General features: G+C 62.6%; 1 pseudogene; it reads right to left on the reverse strand.

The window, feature by feature from the left end:
* Positions 1 to 9,846, reverse strand: part of LOC123345971 — a 32,582-nt pseudogene extending 22,736 nt beyond the window's left edge.
* Between the last annotated feature and the right edge of the window lie 6,459 nt (positions 9,847 to 16,305).

The raw sequence follows: 16,305 nt of genomic DNA on the forward strand, positions 1-16,305 counted from the left end.
TGTGCCTGGATGGAAGGCCGAGATGGCAGCGAGGTGCACCCTTATGGAGGACCCCACCAGGCCTTGCTGTTTCAGGTGCAGGAGGTACTCCAGAATGAGGGGTACTGGCCCCTGGAGGAGGGGTGTGCAGCACTGGTCACACCAACATGAAAATCTTTTCCACTTTGCTAGATACGTGCCTCGAGTAGACCGCTTCCTGCTGCCTAGCAGGACCAGTCTTACTTGGTCCAAACACAGAAGCTCTGTGGGGTTCAACCATGCAGCTTCCAAGCCATGAAGTGGGGGGACCGTAGGTCGGGATGACAGAGGCGGCCGTGGTCCTGAGTGAGTAGGTTGGGGAGGAGAGGCAATGTGATGAGTATGTCCACTGACAACTCCAGCAGCATGGTGTAGCGATGCTGGCAAGGCCACGCTGAAGCTATCAGAATCACCATTGCCCCCTCCCTGCGAATTTTGAGCAGGACTTTGTGCACGAGAGGGAACGGAGGAAAGGTGTAGACCAGGCGACCTGTCCAGGGTAGCAGGAATGCGTCCGTGAGGGAATGAGTCCCTGGAAGGAGCAGAACACCAGGCACTTCCTGTTGCTTCGGGTGGCAAACAGGTCAACCTGGGGAAACCCCCACCTCTGGAAGATGGGGTGTATAACATCCGGTCGGAGAGAGACCACTCGTGCATATGAAAGGACTTGCTGAGACAGTCCGCAAGCTTGTTCTGGATCCCTGGAAGAAAGGACACTACCAGGTGAATGGAGTGGGCTATGCAGAACTCCCACAGTCGAATGGCTTCCTGGCAGAGGGGGGAGGAATGGGGCCCCCCCTTGCTTGTTGATGTAAAACATGGCTGTGGTATTATCCGTTAGAACCGCCATGCAGCAACCCTGCAGCTGGGCCTGGAAGGCTTGGCAAGAAAGGTGCATCGCCATCAGCTCCGGGACATTGATATGGAGGGAGTGCTCATCCTGTGACCACAGGCCCTGAGTCCGAAGATTCCCCAGATGTGTACTCCCCCCCCCCCCCCATTGCTGACGCGTCCGTAACTAGGGACAAGGAAGGCAGGGAGCTGTGGAAGGAGACTCCACCGCATACTGCTTGAGGGTCGAGCCACCAGCGGAGGGAGGTGAGGACCTGCCCCGGTACATTGACCACTGAATTCAAGCTGTCACGCCACGGATGGTAGACCGATGCGAGTCATGCCTGCAACGGCCTCAGCCGGAGCCTGGTGTGCCGGGTCACATACGTGCATGAAGCCATGTGGCAGAGGAGACTCATGCACCCTCTCGCTGTCGAGGTCAGGAAGTGCTGAAGGCCTTGAATGATGCCTGCGATAGTTCAGAAATGGGACTCCGGTGGGAGAGCCTGCGCCTGAATGGAGTCCAGCACCGCCCCGATGAATTCTATCCTATGGGTCAGTTCTAGGGTCAACTTCTCCACGTTGAGAAGGAGAGCCAGCCATTCAAACGTACACCTGACCAGGTGGAGTTGGGACTGCACCTGCGCTCTGGTGTGGCCCCAAAGTAACCAGTCATCGAGATAGGGATATACTTGCACCTGCCATCGATGGGAGAAGGCAGCCATGACCAACATGCACTTGGTCAACACTCGGAGGGTTGCTGAAAGGCTGAATGGAAGGGCCGTAAATTGGTAATGTTCACAGTGGACTACGAAGCACAGGAAGCGCCTGTGCGCCAGATGAATCGCTATGTCAAAGTACACGTCCTTCATGTTGAGGGCAACATACCAGTCTCCAAAATCCAGGGAAGGGATAATGGTGCCTAGGGAGACCATGCGAAACTTCAACTTTACCTAGAATTTGTTGAGCCCTTGCAGGTCCAGGATGGGTCTGAGGCCCGCTTTGGCCTTGGGGATTAGGAAATATTGGGAGTAGAACCCCTGGCCCCATAGTTCCCATGGAACCTCCTCTACTGCCCCCATGGCGAGGAGCGCCTGAACCTCCTGAATAAGGAGTTGCTTGTGGTAGGGGTCTCTGAAGAAGGATGGGGAAGTGGGGTGGGTAGGAGCAGAATTGGAGAGAGTATCCTGCTTCCACTGTGTAAATCACCCAGCAGTCCAAGGTAGTTTGAGACCACACATGGTGGAAGTGGGATAAATGATTCAAAAAGGGCAGGGAAGGATCCGGGGGTAAGTCCAGTACGATGTCCTCGGGTTTCCCTTCAAAAGGCCTACTTGGAATCCAATTATGGTTTGGTTGGGCCCTGGCCTTGTCCTGACGGTGGGGTTGGAAGGCTTCCTCTTGCCATTCCTTCCTATCCACCTCAGGGCCGCCCAGAGGGGGGGCAAAGGGGGCAATTTGCCCCGGGCCCCGGGCTCCGCAGGGGCCCCCAAGAGAAGAGCGGAGGCTCCCGCCTCCGCCCCTCTCCTGGAGCCTCGGCGCATCAAGCGCCGAGTCTCCTGCCGAGCCCCTGAGCCCCGCCCCGATCCCAGCCCCGTGGGGAGGGGGCGGGGCAGCTGCCTCCGCTCGGCGTGGAGCTCATAGCCCCGCCACCTCACCACGCGGCTCTGAGCGGGACGAAGCTCAGGCCCCGCTGGAGACGCGCTCGGGTAAGAGGCCGGGCCGGGGCCGGGCCGGGACCCGCCGGGGCGGGGCCGGGCCGGGCCAGGCCAGGCCGGGGCGGGGAGGGGGGAGCGGGACCCACCGGGGCCGGGCCGGGCCGGGGGGGGGCGGGGCGGGGATAGCGGGACCCGCCGGGGCCGGGCCGGGGCGGGGGGGGGGTGGGGGACCCGCCGGGGCCGGGCTGGGGCGGGGCGGAGCGGGGGGGCGGGGGGGGGGGAGCGGGACCCGCCGGGGCCGAGCTGGGGCGGGGAGGGGGGGGGGAGCGGGACCCGCCGGGACCGGGCGGGGGCGGGGCGGCGGGGGGGGGGGGGAGCGGGACCCGCCGGGACCGGGCTGGGCCGGGGTGGGGGGGGCGGGAGCGGGACCCGCCGGGACCGGGCTGGGCCGGGGGGGGAGCGGGACCTGCCGGGGCCGGGCCGGGCCGGGGCGGGGGGGGCGGGAGCGGGACCCGCCGGGACCGGGCTGGGCCGGGGCGGGGGGGGCGGGAGCGGGACCCGCCGGGACCGGGCTGGGCCGGGGCGGGGGGTTCGGGAGCGGGACCCGCCGGGAACGGGAAAGGCCGGGGCGGGGGGGGGGAGCGGGACCCGGGACCGGGCTCGGCCGGGCCGGGGGGGGGAGCGGGACCCGGGGCGGGGGGGGGAAGCGGGACCCGCCGCCGCCGAAGCACAGCCCGGTCTTTGGCAGCGGGGGCCCCTTCTGTTCCGGGACCCGCCGCCTAAGTGCCCCGAAGGCCCGCGGCGGGGACCACCCCCCCCCGCCGCAGGTCTTCGGGGCACTGTGGTGGCGGGTCCCGGAACGGAAGGGGCCCCCCGCCACCGAAGACCCTGGGCCCCCGGAATCCTCTGGGCGGCCCTGATCCACCTGTAAAAGTCCTGCCTTGGCCAAGGAGGGTAGGAGTGCTGTTGCAGTTGCTGGGGCTTGAAGTGCTTCTGCTGGGTTGCCGGGGTGTGCATACCAAAGGACTTCATGGTTGCCCTCGAGTCTTTAAGGTTATGCAGCCTAGAGTCAGTCTGCTCCAGGAACAGGCCCTCCCCGTCAATGGGCAGGTCCTGCAGCGTCTGCTGAACCTCAGGAGGTAGGCCAGAGGCTTGCAACCAGGAGGTGCGCCTCATGGCAATCCCAGAGGACAAGGTATGCGTGGCTGAGTCTGCAGTGTCCAGTGAAGCCTGCAAAGAGGTCCATGCCACCCTCTTGCCCTTGTCAACAAGGGCCCCAAACTCCTCCCTGGACTCAAGTGGCACAAGCTCCTTGAACTTGAGCATCGAGTTGAAGTTATAACAGCTCAGGAGTGCCTGTTGATTAGCAATCCTGAGCTGGAGCCCCTCCCCATGGAGTACACCTTGCGGCCAAACAAGTCCAGCCGCTTGGCTTCCTTCAACTTGGGCGCTGGGGCCTGCTGCCCGTGCCTCTCTTTCTCATTCACAGCCGCAACCACGAGTGAGCAGCGCTGCAGGTGCGTGAAGAGATAGTCGTACCTGTACGAGGGCATGAAGTACTTGCGTTCGACCCCCTTGGCTGTATGGAAAATGGAGGCCAGGGTCTGCCAGATGGTCTTGGCATTGGCCTGAATGGTCTTGATGAGGGGCATGGCCACCCTCGACAGACCTTCTGGGGCCAAAATGTCTACTACCAGGTCCTCCGATTCTACGACCTCCTTGGCCTGCAGACCCATGTTGCGTGCCACCCTGCACAGGAGGTCCTGGTGGGCACGGATGTCTATGGGGGGAAGCCCAGAGACAGAGGTGCCTGCTATGGCCTTTTCAGGGGAGGAAGATGAAGAGGCCAAGGCGGGGAGAGGATCATCTCAACCTTCCTGCTCCTCGGGAGCTCAGTGCCCTGAGTCACTGACCGCCTCAGGATCAGGCTCATGAACTGGAGTTGGAAGCAGTTTCAAGGGGGGAAAGGGGCACAACGTCTCCTCTGCACCCCTAGGAGTGGGCTGACTGGCTGAGGCTTCTGGTACCCTTGGTTCAGAGGCGGCTGACTGGGAAGCCCCAGACTGTGTACCCTGGACCTGGTGATAGGTCCAGAATAGCCACTGAGTGCCAGTGCACCTGCCATGGCCCTGCCCCCACATCAGGGCATCCACAGTCTGAACGGTGGCAATCCCACTCCGAAAACTGAGACCCCGTCTCTGAGCCTGAGGAACAGGATCGGGATCACGAGGGCCCGGGGTGGAACCAAGCGGATCTGCGACAGCGAATGGCACCGCAAAGCTGGAGAGTGGTGGTGTGAGGCTGGGCAGTGGTGCCGTGACCTGGATTGGTGCCTCCTGCCTTCACCTGTTCTGGGGGGGAATTCCTCAACGCTCCCACTCTTAGACAAGGGGCAGGGCTACTGGACCCTGTGCATCGAGCACTGTTATCCTGTGGGTGCCAGACACCACCAAAATCAATTCCAGCTGGTGACATCAGTGTGGGGAGGATCAGCCATTGTTTGGCCCCAGGTGTGCAAAAAAAGTTGTAATAACCACACATGTTAATATCATCTGTCCTTTCAGGGAGGTTTGTGTATCTCATTAACCTCTTGCTCAAATGACCTCAAATTTAGCCCACTAGCCCCTCCCCAGAGTCTAATGAGTCACAGAAATTTTCAAGAGAATTTGAGCATGTGTCTGGATTTTAGAACCCACAGAAAAAAATAGCCCTAAACAGTAAACTAGAATCAACCTTAACCAGAGCAGAGCTACCCCCCTACCATAATGAGAAAAATCAGGTGTCATCTCACAATGAACCCTCTGACTCCACTTATTACCCTGTTGAAGATGTCAAAGTATCAGAACAAGTCACTGACCTGCCACTTGCAGTTCCAATAAAGCTTCTTCATAAGAGACTTTGGATTTAAAAAAAACATTTGTATTGTCCATTGTCGGAGGGTTGGATATCGTGTATTCTCAGGGAAACTCTCCCATTGGTAATATCGTCTCCCAAAAGCTCAGTTCTTCCTCGATATTCTGGCATCTGCTCGCCGTACTGATTCTGCCCATCACGGTACAGGTGCACGACTGCAGAGAACTTGAATCGGAACCATCTCACCTCCATGTTCTCAGCGCTCATCCTGGGGGAGAGGTGGCAGGACAGGACGGCCTCCCCACCTAGGGATGCAGTTATTGGATGGCCAGGTCCAGTCACTGTGAACTGTGCTGTGAAATGTGCAAAGAAAAATGGAAGGTAAATCAGTGAAGGGCTGGGAGTGGCATTAACTCAGGGCCGCCCAGAGGGGGGGGCAAAGGGGGCAATTTGCCCCGGGCCCCGGGCTCCGCAGGGGCCCCCAAGAGAAGAGCGGAGGCTCCCGCCTCCGCCCTTCTCCTGGAGCCTCGGCGCATCAAGCGCCGAGACTCCGGCCGAGCCCCTGAGCCCCGCCCCGATCCGAGCCGCGTGGTGAGGGGGCGGGGCTGGGAGCTCCAACGGGGCCTGAGCCCCGTCCCGCTCAGAGCGCCGTGGGGAGGGGGCGGAGCAGCTGCCTCTGCTCGGAGTGGAGCTCACAGCCCCGCCCCCTCACCACGCGGCTCTGTGCGGGACGGAGCTCAGGCCCTGCCGGCGACGCGCTCGGTACGCGGCCGAGGCCGGGGCCGGGGGAAGAAGCGGGGGCCGGGGCCGAGGCCGGGGCCGAGGCCGGGGCCGGGGGGGGAGAAGCGGGGGCCGAGGCCAGGGCCGGGGGGGGGAGAAGCGGGGGCCGGGGCCGGGGCCGGGCGGGGGGGGGAGAAGCGGGGGCCGGGGCCGGGCGGGGGGGGGGGAGGAGAAGCGGCGGCCGGGGCCGGGCCGGGGGGGGGGGAGAGAAGCCGGACCCGCCGCCGTCGAAGCGCAGCCCGGTCTTCGGCGGTGGGGGCCCCTTCCGTTCCGGGACCCGCCGCCGAAGTGCCCCGAAGGCCCGCGGCGGGGACACCCCCCCCGCCACCGAATTACCGCCGAAGACCGGGCTGCGCTTCGGCGGCAGGTCTCGCTTCGGCAGTAATTCGGCGGCGGGGGGCTCCCGCCGCGGGTCTTCGGGGCACTTCGGCGGCGGGTCCCGGAACGGAAGGGCCCCCTGCCGCCGAAGACCCCGGGCCCCCGGAATCCTCTGGGCGGCCCTGCATTAACTGAGCAGTAAGACACACAGTAAGAGAGCGCCCTGCGTTAGAAGTGAACACTCCATACCCAGGCAGTGCCCTACACATGTCTCTGAATGCAGAGAGTCATAGGCTTGGGGTAACTGCACCTCTGACCCCCTCTGTGGTCTGCTCAAGGAATATCTTCCTAGGTCTCAGGTCTCCATCCATCACCTCTCCCTGGGCAGGGACCCACATCCTTCTCTATCCACACTAGGATTTTAGGCTTGCAGCCCCCTTCAAGTAACTGTGGTTTTCCCAGCACGCCTGACCAAAGACCAACATGTGCACTTCGCTTTCATGCCCAGGACTATGAACAACATGTTCCAGTAGTTACCAGTAACCTAACAGCCCTTCCAAAGCAGAGAACATTGAAGGATAAAGGCCTGACAGAGAAAACTTACCATAAACCAATAAAAGGTCTGAACACATTATACTTATGCCAAAGGATTCTCATTTGGCACATTCGACTCACTGTTAGGGTCCAAAGTCTTTCAAAACTGTCTCGAAGGGTTTGTTCTTTTGGTTAACAAGTCACGTCAGTTTGTAGCCCAAGATCCCAGGCCTCTGACCAGTTTAAATCGAGGGTTTATACCAAAAAATCTTTGTTCTCTTGGGCTTCTGGGACCTGCCCTGAACTAGTTTAAGCAATTTCCCCCAGGGGTGGTACTTCTCTGGAGCTGTTATCTGTCCCAGCAGTAACTACCCCCCATGGTTCATAGATACTGGAGGAGGTGGGGAAACCCTCCCCCTTGGAGTAGATTACAATCCAGAGCCCACAAAGACACATATAGCACAGGGGTTCTCAAACTTCATTGCAACACAACCTGCTTCTGACAACAGAAATTATTACATGACCCCAGGTGGGGGGTGGAGGGCAAAGCCCAAGCATAAGCCCCAACACCCTGGCTTTGGGGGGCCAAAGCTCAAAGGCTTCAGCTCCAGTCAGGGGGGCCTGTAACCTGAGCCCCACCACCCAGGGCTGAAGCCACTGGGCTTTGGCTTTAGCCCAGGCAGTGGGGCTCAGGCTTCAGCTTTGGACCCGGGCGGTGGGGCTCAGGGTTTGGCCCTGAGTGGTGGGGCTTGGGCTTCGCTTTGGCCCTCAGCAAATCTAATGCCAGCCCTGGCGACCCCATTAAAACAGGGTCGTGACCCACTTTGGGGTCCCAACCCACAGTTTGAGAATCGCTGATATAGCACATATAGATACTATTTATAAAGGGGATACAAAGACACACAGAACATTCATAACATTAATTCAATAGTCCCCAAAATACCACGTGTGGTTGCAATATCTGTCACACAGAGTACACGTGTGAGTGTTATACACTGTCCATATTGTCTCTCATTAATGCTCTGACTTCTCATGGGCACCTTGCGTATAATGGATATTGCGAGGTCTGGTTCACTGATACACAAGGATCTTTCATGATGCTGAAGTGCAGGGGTCTCTGCAACTAGTGTAGGGATGATGTCAGGGTCTGCAAGGTGTAAAGATGTGAAAACAGATCATCACTATGCAGGTAATGTTAGAGCTCAGATAACAGAGAGAGGGAGGAGGCAGATAAAAAAGTGCAAGGGGCAGAGAGCCAGCCATTATGGAACTGCAGAGAAAGGGGGTGTCTCAGGGCAGAGACTCGGCATCAGGAGAGACAGAGAGAGCAGGTTAAATTAGCAGGATGGAATCCACTGCAGGAGGGAACCAGAATGCCAGAGTAGCTGTGGAGCCAGCCCTGGGGGTGGAGTGGGTCACTATAAGGCATTCACCAATGGCACAGAATAAAGAAGACAGCAAATATCCTCACATCCTCACTGAGACGTGAGGTTTAGCTCTCAGCCCTAGTCAGATGTACCTAGTGCAGTATGAACGGCTTTTGTGTTTTCGTTTCATAACCAGAGTTGGGGATTCATGATTTTTTGTGGCTGAAGAGTCTGATTTATGACGTATACAGTCTGGCAGTGTGTCATAAGAAAGGGAAGGGAACAGCTCTCCTGTGTACAATACTATAAAATCCCTCCTGGCCAGAGACGCCAAAATCCTTTTACCTGTAAAGGGTTAAGAAGCTCAGGTAACCTGGCTGACACCTGACGCAAAGGACCAATAAGGGGACAAGATACTTTCAAATCTTAGTGGGGGAAGGCTTTTGTTTGTGCTCTTTGTTTTGGGGGTGGTTCGCTCTTGGGATTAAGAGGGACAGGACATCAATCCAGGCTCTCCAAATCTTTCTGAACCAGTCTCTCACATTTCAAACTTGTAAGTAACAGCCAGGCAAGGCGTGTTAGGTTTAACTTTGTTTTCTCAACTTGTAAATGTTCCTTTTTGCTAAGAGGATTTACCTGTTTGCTGTAACTTTGAACCTAAGGCTAGATGGGGTTCCTCTGGGCTGTATGAATCTGATTACCCTGTGAAGTTATTTTCCATCCTGATTTTACAGAGATGAATTTTACCTTTCTTTCTTTAATTAAAAGCTTTCTTTTTAAGAACCTGATTGATTTTTCCTTGTTTTAAGATCCAAGGGGATTGGATCTGGACTCAGCAGGAATTGGTGGGGGAAAGGATGGGGGGATGGTTAAATTCTCCTTGTGTTAATTTCCAAGGGGTTGGATACTAGGAACTTGTTGAAGAAGTTTCTCAAGACTATCCAGGGAAGGGAGTTAGTATTTGGGAGTGGTGGCAGCAAAACCAGATCTAAGCTGGTAATTAAGCTTAGAGATGTTCATTCAGGTCCCCACATCTGTACCCTAAAGTTCAGAATGAGGAAGGAACCTTGAAACAGTGCAGTATAAAGGAATTGGGTAGTGTCCCTTTAAATAGTTTGTGAGCACCATAACGATGCTCACCATGTTCTATGTCTTAGAAGCCGCCAGTCAGAGCAGCAGTGTGTGTGTAGCTAGGCCTGAAAAGATTGCGTATAGGTAGCAAACATGGCTACTGGTGACCCATCAGTGCCCTGTGGTTTCTCCACGTTGCTGGTTGTGGGCAGGTTGAGCAGACGTGGTTTACAAGACAAGGCAGTGATGTGGGATAGAGGGTGATGACCATCAACAGCAGCAACCCCAGCGAGGAGGCCGGAGCTCCTACCTGACACCAGCCTGTGAACCTGTAGAGCGAGGCAGAGAACAACGTAGCTGGGCAGAGCGGAGCTCACTGTGGAGCCGGGGGAGAACAAGGGAACCTTCCCTGTCATCGTAGCTGGGTCTGTGGAACAGGAGAAATAACAAGCCAGATGGTGAGTAAGTGGGATGCAGTGACAGGACAGTACCACGGGGCAGTGGGGAGGAGGTAACAAGCCTCACTGCTGCCTAACGTACATGGGAAGGGATTTTCCCCACAGTTCTTGTCTGTCCTGGTCCTGAGCAGGGTCAGATGTCACTGTGCCAGCAACTGGTCCATACCACGTTCACACCATGGCTGGCACCTGTGAAGCTGTCTGGTCTAATGTAGATTTTAATACACTCTCGAGAGCAGGGACGGTCCCTCACTGCTGGTGTGTATGGTGCACAGCACAATCAGCCACCCATCTTGCTTGGGGCATTTAGATACTACTGTAGAATGGGACATATTAAGGAAAACAAGCCAGTGCAGGCAGGGCCATTGAATGCGGTATGAATGGCCACTGATTGCTGTGGGGAGAAGTGGCTCCATCTCCCAACCACACCTGTGCTGGGCGAGGGACCTCTGGGGATCTCCCAAAGAGCAGATCAGTTCCTGGCCCTGATGATTTTACATGTCAGTGACCAGGGGCGGCTCTAGGAATTTCGCTGCCCCAAGCACGGCGGCACGCCGTGGGGGGCGCTCTGGCGGTCGCCAGTCCCACGGCTCCGGTGGACCTCCTGCAGACATGCCTGCGGAGGGTCCGCCGGTCCCGTGGCCCTGGTGGACCTCCCACAGGCATGCCTGCGGATGCTGCACCGGAGTCGCAGGACCAGCAGACCCTCCGCAGGCACGCCTGTGGGAGGTCCATCAGAGCTGCCTGCCGCCCTCCCGGCGACAGGCAGAGCACCCCCCCTGGCATGCCGCCCCAAGCACACGCTTGGCGCACTGGGTGTCTGGAGCCGGCCCTGTCAGTGACCCACCCTCATTGCCTCCAGCATTGGCGCTATGTCAGGAATGAATTCTGAGGATGATCAACACGACTCTGTGCCCCTGGGATCTGCAACATTTAAACCACTCTATGTATACGTCTCCACTGCAGCTGGAAGCAAGCTTCCCCGTGGTGTAGACAGACATGTGCTAGTTCTACTGGAAATAGCACACTAAACACAGCAGTGTAGCTTTGGTAGCCCAGACAGCAGCTCGGGTTACCTCACATGCCAGGATCATGGTGGGAATGTACTCGGGCAGCTAGCTTGAGCCACTACCCATGCTACATTGCTGTTTTTGTTGCACTAGCTTGAGCATGCGTCTGTCTGTCTGTCTATGGTGGGAATCGCACCACCCATCTGTGGTGGAGACGTACCCTTAGAGACAGAGAGCTTTAGGCTCACGCTGCACCCAGCCATGCGACCCCTGCCAGGCTGTGCAGTGATGTAAAATCCTCCCAGGAACCAGAACTTCCCCTACAGCCACCAGGGCCAGTGTTGCCCACAGAGCGACCAGTGTTGGCCCATAAGGAAACCTGACCAGGGCTCCAGGGCACAAACTCGTGGCCTCACAGTGACTCCCACTGACAGAGCTCGGGGGGGATGTTAAGCACCCCCTATCCTGGCAGGCACCCATAGAGTGGGGCTGGGAGGGATTCACTGAATCTGGACCAAGGGTTTTCTCTTCTGGTCTTTCACCCAGGGCCGGCTCTAGGCACCAGCCTACCAAGCACGTGCTTGGGGCGGCACCATGGGAGGGGGCAGCGATTGGGGTTTGGTTTTGTTGTTTTTGGTTTGGACAGGCAGCGCTGGGGGGGGCGGAGACTTGGGCAGTGCAACGTTCGGGAGGGGCGGGGACTTGGGAGCTGCGATGCGATGCTCGGGGGGGCGGGGACTTGGGCAGTTCTGGGGAGGGTGCGGGGACTTGGGCGGTGCAACGCTCGGGGGGGGCGGGGACTTGGGTGGTGCTGGGGAGGGGGCGGGGACTTGGGCAGCGCGACGCGGCGCTCGGGGGGGGCGGGGACTTGGGCGGTGCTGGGGAGGGGGCGGGGACTTGGGTGGTGCGACGCGGCGCTTGGGGGGTGGGGACTTGGGTGGCGGGGACTTGGGTGGCGCGACGCGGCGCTTGGGGGGGCGGGGACTTGGGCGGCGCGATGCGGCGCTCAGGGGGGCGGGGACTTGGGCGGCGCGACGCGGCGCTGGGGGGGCGGGGACTTGGGCGGCATGACGCAGTGCTCGGGGGGGACTTGCGCGGCGCGACGCGGCGCTGGAGAGGCGGGGACTTGGGCAGCGCGACGTGGCGCTCGGGGGGCGGGGACTTGGGCAGCGCGACGCGGCGCTCGGGGACTTGGGTGGCGCGATGCGGCGCTGGGGGGGCGGGGACTTGGGCGCTGTGACACGATGCTCAGGGAGGGGTTGGGCGGCGCTCTTTTTTTTTGCTTGGGGCAGCAGAAATGTTAGAGCCGGCCCTGCTTTCACCCCCTCCCTCTGGAACATCAGTTTAGTGACTTAATAACAAAGGAGAGGAGGGGGAGAGAAAAACAAACACATACACACACCCCTGTCACAAAGGGAGCCCAGCTCTGTGCCAGCCTCCCAGTCTGTGCTCAGATGCAGAGAAATCTCTGAGCTTGCAGGGACATTCCCACAGCCAGGTTGACATTCAGAGTCAGGAGGTGCCAGTGTCTCCCGAGAATCCCTTCAGTGAGGCCCATTGGTGCTAACAGTCCATCTGAAGGGACCTGAGTGCCGTGTGTCCGGAGATCTCAGTCAGAGCCGTGGAGCTGGGGATCTGGAGCCCGGAGCTTCCCTCCTTGCTGAATCCCAGAAAGAAGCTTTGAAACAGAAAGTCTGGAAGGTTCCACAAAATTCTACAAAGTTCTGGAACATCCTCGGAGGTTAGTGACAAACGAGCCACAGAAGGAAAACCTGGAACATTTCACTTCACACGTGCGATTTTTCCTTTTATCGCTAACAACAAACACAGCCCCCGAGCCCGGCGCCCCCCAGCCTGGCACCCAGGCAGTCGCCTCAGTTACATGCCCCTAAATCCAGCCCTGGTCCCCATGTCACTTACCGAGGCTGCAGCCCCAGTTCCGCACACGGGTCACGGAGCCGGAGGACTTGAGACCGGATCCGTCAGCGTTACTTGTGTGACATTTGTAGCTGAATTGATGGGACCCAAATCCCCCGCCTGGGCCTTCCGCGTGCTTCAAACTGGAAGTACAGAACTAAGGGGAAGTGAAAGTACCGGTCCGTGTCCCGGGCTGATTGGGGCGGAGCAAATTCCTGTGAAAGTACCAGCGCCCCCTCCCCCCCAGTGCACTGAGCTGGGGGGAGGGGCCTGGTAGGGGCAGTTTGCTGGGTGAGCCAGTGCAGGGGTGCCAGTGCCCCCCAGCTGCTGTTCCTGCCCCCCGGGATCGCTGGGTTCTCAGTAATCCGCCCCTAGCACCGGCCGCCACAGCCCTGCCCGGCTGGGGAAATAAAGCAGCAGCAGCAAAAAGCACCAGCCAGTTCTCATGCCCCCCTCATGCCACCGCCCTCGGTGGAGGCAGAATGAGGAAGGTGGAGAGGGCTGAAATTCGGAGTGACTAAGTTGAGTGTGAATGGGATGGGAAGCAACAGCTGATAAATGGGGGCGGGGTCTGGGGGGAACAGAACGGACTGAATGTGACCCAGGCGCTGCCCGGCTGCAGGGCCGCCCAGAGGGGGGGGCAAAGGGGGCAATTTGCCCCGGGCCCCGGGCTCCACAGGGGCCCCCAAGAGAAGAGCGGAGGCTCCCGCCTCCGCCCCTCTCCTGGAGCCTCGGCGCATCAAGCGCCGAGTCTCCTGCCGAGCCCCTGAGCCCCGCCCCGATCCCAGCCCCGTGGGGAGGGGGCGGGGCAGCTGCCTCCGCTCGGCGTGGAGCTCATAGCCCCGCCCCCTCACCACGCGGCTCTGAGCGGGACGAAGCTCAGGCCCCGCTGGAGATGCGCTCGGGTAAGAGGCCGGGGCGGGGCCGGGCCGGGGCCGGGGCGGGGCCGGGGCCGGGCCGGGGGCGGGACCCGCCAGGGCCGGGGCGGGCCGGGGCGGGGGGAGCGGGACCCGCCGGGACCGGGCTGGGGTGGGGGAACGGGACCCGCCGGGACCGGGCTGGGGCGGGGCGGGGCGGGGGGGGAGAACGGGACCCGCCGGGACCGGGCTGGGGCGGGGCGGGGGAACGGGACCCGCCGGGACCGGGCTGGGCCGGGGTGGGCCGGGGGGGGGGGGGGGGGGGAGCGGGACCGGGCCGGGGGGGGAGCGGGACCCGCCGGGGCCGGGCCGGGCGGGGGGTGGCGGGAGCGGGACCCGCCGGGACCGGGCCGGGCCGGGCCGGGCCGGGCCGGGCCGGGGGGGGGGCGGGAGCGGGACCCGCCGGGACCGGGCCGGGCCGGGCCGGGCCGGGCGGGGCGGGGGGGGGGGGGGCGGGAGCGGGACCCGCCGGGGCCGGGCCGGGGGGGGGCGGGGAGCGGGACCCGCCGGGGCCGGGCCGGGGGGGGGCGGGAGCGGGACCCGCCGGGGCCGGGCCGGGCCGGGGCGGGAGCGGGACCCGCCGGGGCCGGGCCGGGCCGGGCCGGGCCGGGCCGGGGGGGGGGGGGGGGGGGGCGGGAGCGCGCCCCGCCGGGGCCGGGCCGGGCCGGGCCGGGCCGGGGGGGTGGGGGCGGGAGCGGGACCCGCCGGGACCGGGCCGGGCTGGGGCGGGGGGGGGCGGGAGCGGGACCGGCCGGGCCAGGCCGGGGCGGGGGGGGGCGGGAGCGGGACCCGCCGGGACTGGGCCGGGCCGGGGCGGGGGGGGGCGGGAGCGGGACCCGCCGGGGCCGGGCCGGGGCGGGGGGGGGGCGGGGGCGGGACCCGCCGGGGCCGGGCCGGGGCGGGGGGGGGCGGGAGCGGGACCCGCCGGGACCGGGCCGGGCCGGGCCGGGGCAGGGGGGGGCGGGAGCGGGACCCGCCGGGGCCGGGCCAGGCCAGGGCGGGGGGGGGCGGGAGCGGGACCCGCCGGGACCGGGCCGGGCCGGGCCGGGGCGGGCCGGGCCGGGCCGGGGGGGGGCGGGAGCGGGACCCGCCGGGACTGGGCCGGGCCGGGGCGGGGGGGGCGGGAGCGGGACCCGCCGGGGCCGGGCCGGGCCGGGGGGGGGCGGGAGCGGGACCCGCCGGGGCCGGGCCGGGCCGGGCCGGGCCGGGGGGGTGGGGGCGGGAGCGGGACCCGCCGGGACCGGGCCGGGCTGGGGCGGGGGGGGGCGGGAGCGGGACCGGCCGGGGCCGGGGCGGGGGGGGGCGGGAGCGGGACCCGCCGGGACTGGGCCGGGCCGGGGCGGGGGGGGGCGGGAGCGGGACCCGCCGGGGCCGGGGCGGGGGGGGGCGGGAGCGGGACCCGCCGGGGCCGGGCCGGGCCGGGCCGGGGCAGGGGGGGGCGGGAGCGGGACCCGCCGCCGCCGAAGCGCAGCCCGGTCTTCGGCGGCGGGGGCCCCTTCTGTTCCGGGACCCGCCGCCGAAGTGCCCCGACGGCCCGCGGCGGGGACCACCCCCCCCCGCCGCGGGTCTTCGGGGCACTTTGGCGGCGGGTCCCGGAACGGAAGGGGCCCCCCGCCACCGAAGACCCTGGGCCCCCGGAATCCTCTGGGCGGCCCTGCCCGGCTGTAGCTGGCTCGGCTCCTACAGGCGCTCAGGGAGGCAGAGCCGGGGGGGTCAGGGCGGGCAGCAGCTCTGGGACTCGCAGCCCCCCCGGGAGCAGAGCTGGGGCGAGGAGGGGTTGTTGGTGCAGAGTCACTTTCCTGCCCGGTCCTTCCCCCATCAGCTGCAGGCTCCGGAGCTGGTGTCGGCAGAGCCCGGGGCTGCCCCAGGGGGTGGTTCCAGCCATCACAGAAAGTCCCCCCACCCCCGACCTCGGAGGGAGTTTTAATGGCCAAATCTGAATGTCAGTGACGTCTCTGGGGGGCTCCGGGCTGGTGCTGAAGGCAGCAGGGTCCCGTCACTGCTCTAATCAGCAGGAAGCTGGAGAGGAGTCGTCCCCGGGTGCTAAGCCAAAGGGCTGGAGTCTTGTGAATCACCTGAGTTCCCCTCGCCCCAGCCCCGCTCCTTCCAAAACCGGGAACAGGAGCAGGCGGGGAACAGAGCCCAGATCTGGTGCCGTGTCCCCGCTGCTCAGCACAGATGCTCCCAGCCAGCGACACCCCTTGCAACCCCCCCCCCGCATCTCCCCAGCAGCCCTTAGTCACAGCAGCACCCCCTGAGACCAACCTGATGTGTGAAACGGGAGGGTTTGCAGGATCAGGCCCTTGCGGGCTCTCTCATATATTATTGCTCCACATTTCATACAGGGGAAGGCAGGATTCATGAAAGGGGGTCTGAGCCAGGGAGAAGGGGGATACCCCACTGGAGCCCAGATGGGGAAAGAAGGGGCTGAGATCCAGGCAGCTGAGCTGCTCAGCCTGTCAGGAGCTGCTGCCCATCAGACTCTGTTACTAGTATCAAAAATCTAAACTGATTTTGAGCCTAAATGTTTGCAGTAGCAGTCCCCTAAGTGCCTGATTCTGCCTCTAGTCATG

This window comes from Mauremys mutica, chromosome 12 (genome assembly GCF_020497125.1).
Source record: "Mauremys mutica isolate MM-2020 ecotype Southern chromosome 12, ASM2049712v1, whole genome shotgun sequence".
Lineage (NCBI taxonomy): Eukaryota > Metazoa > Chordata > Testudines > Geoemydidae > Mauremys > Mauremys mutica.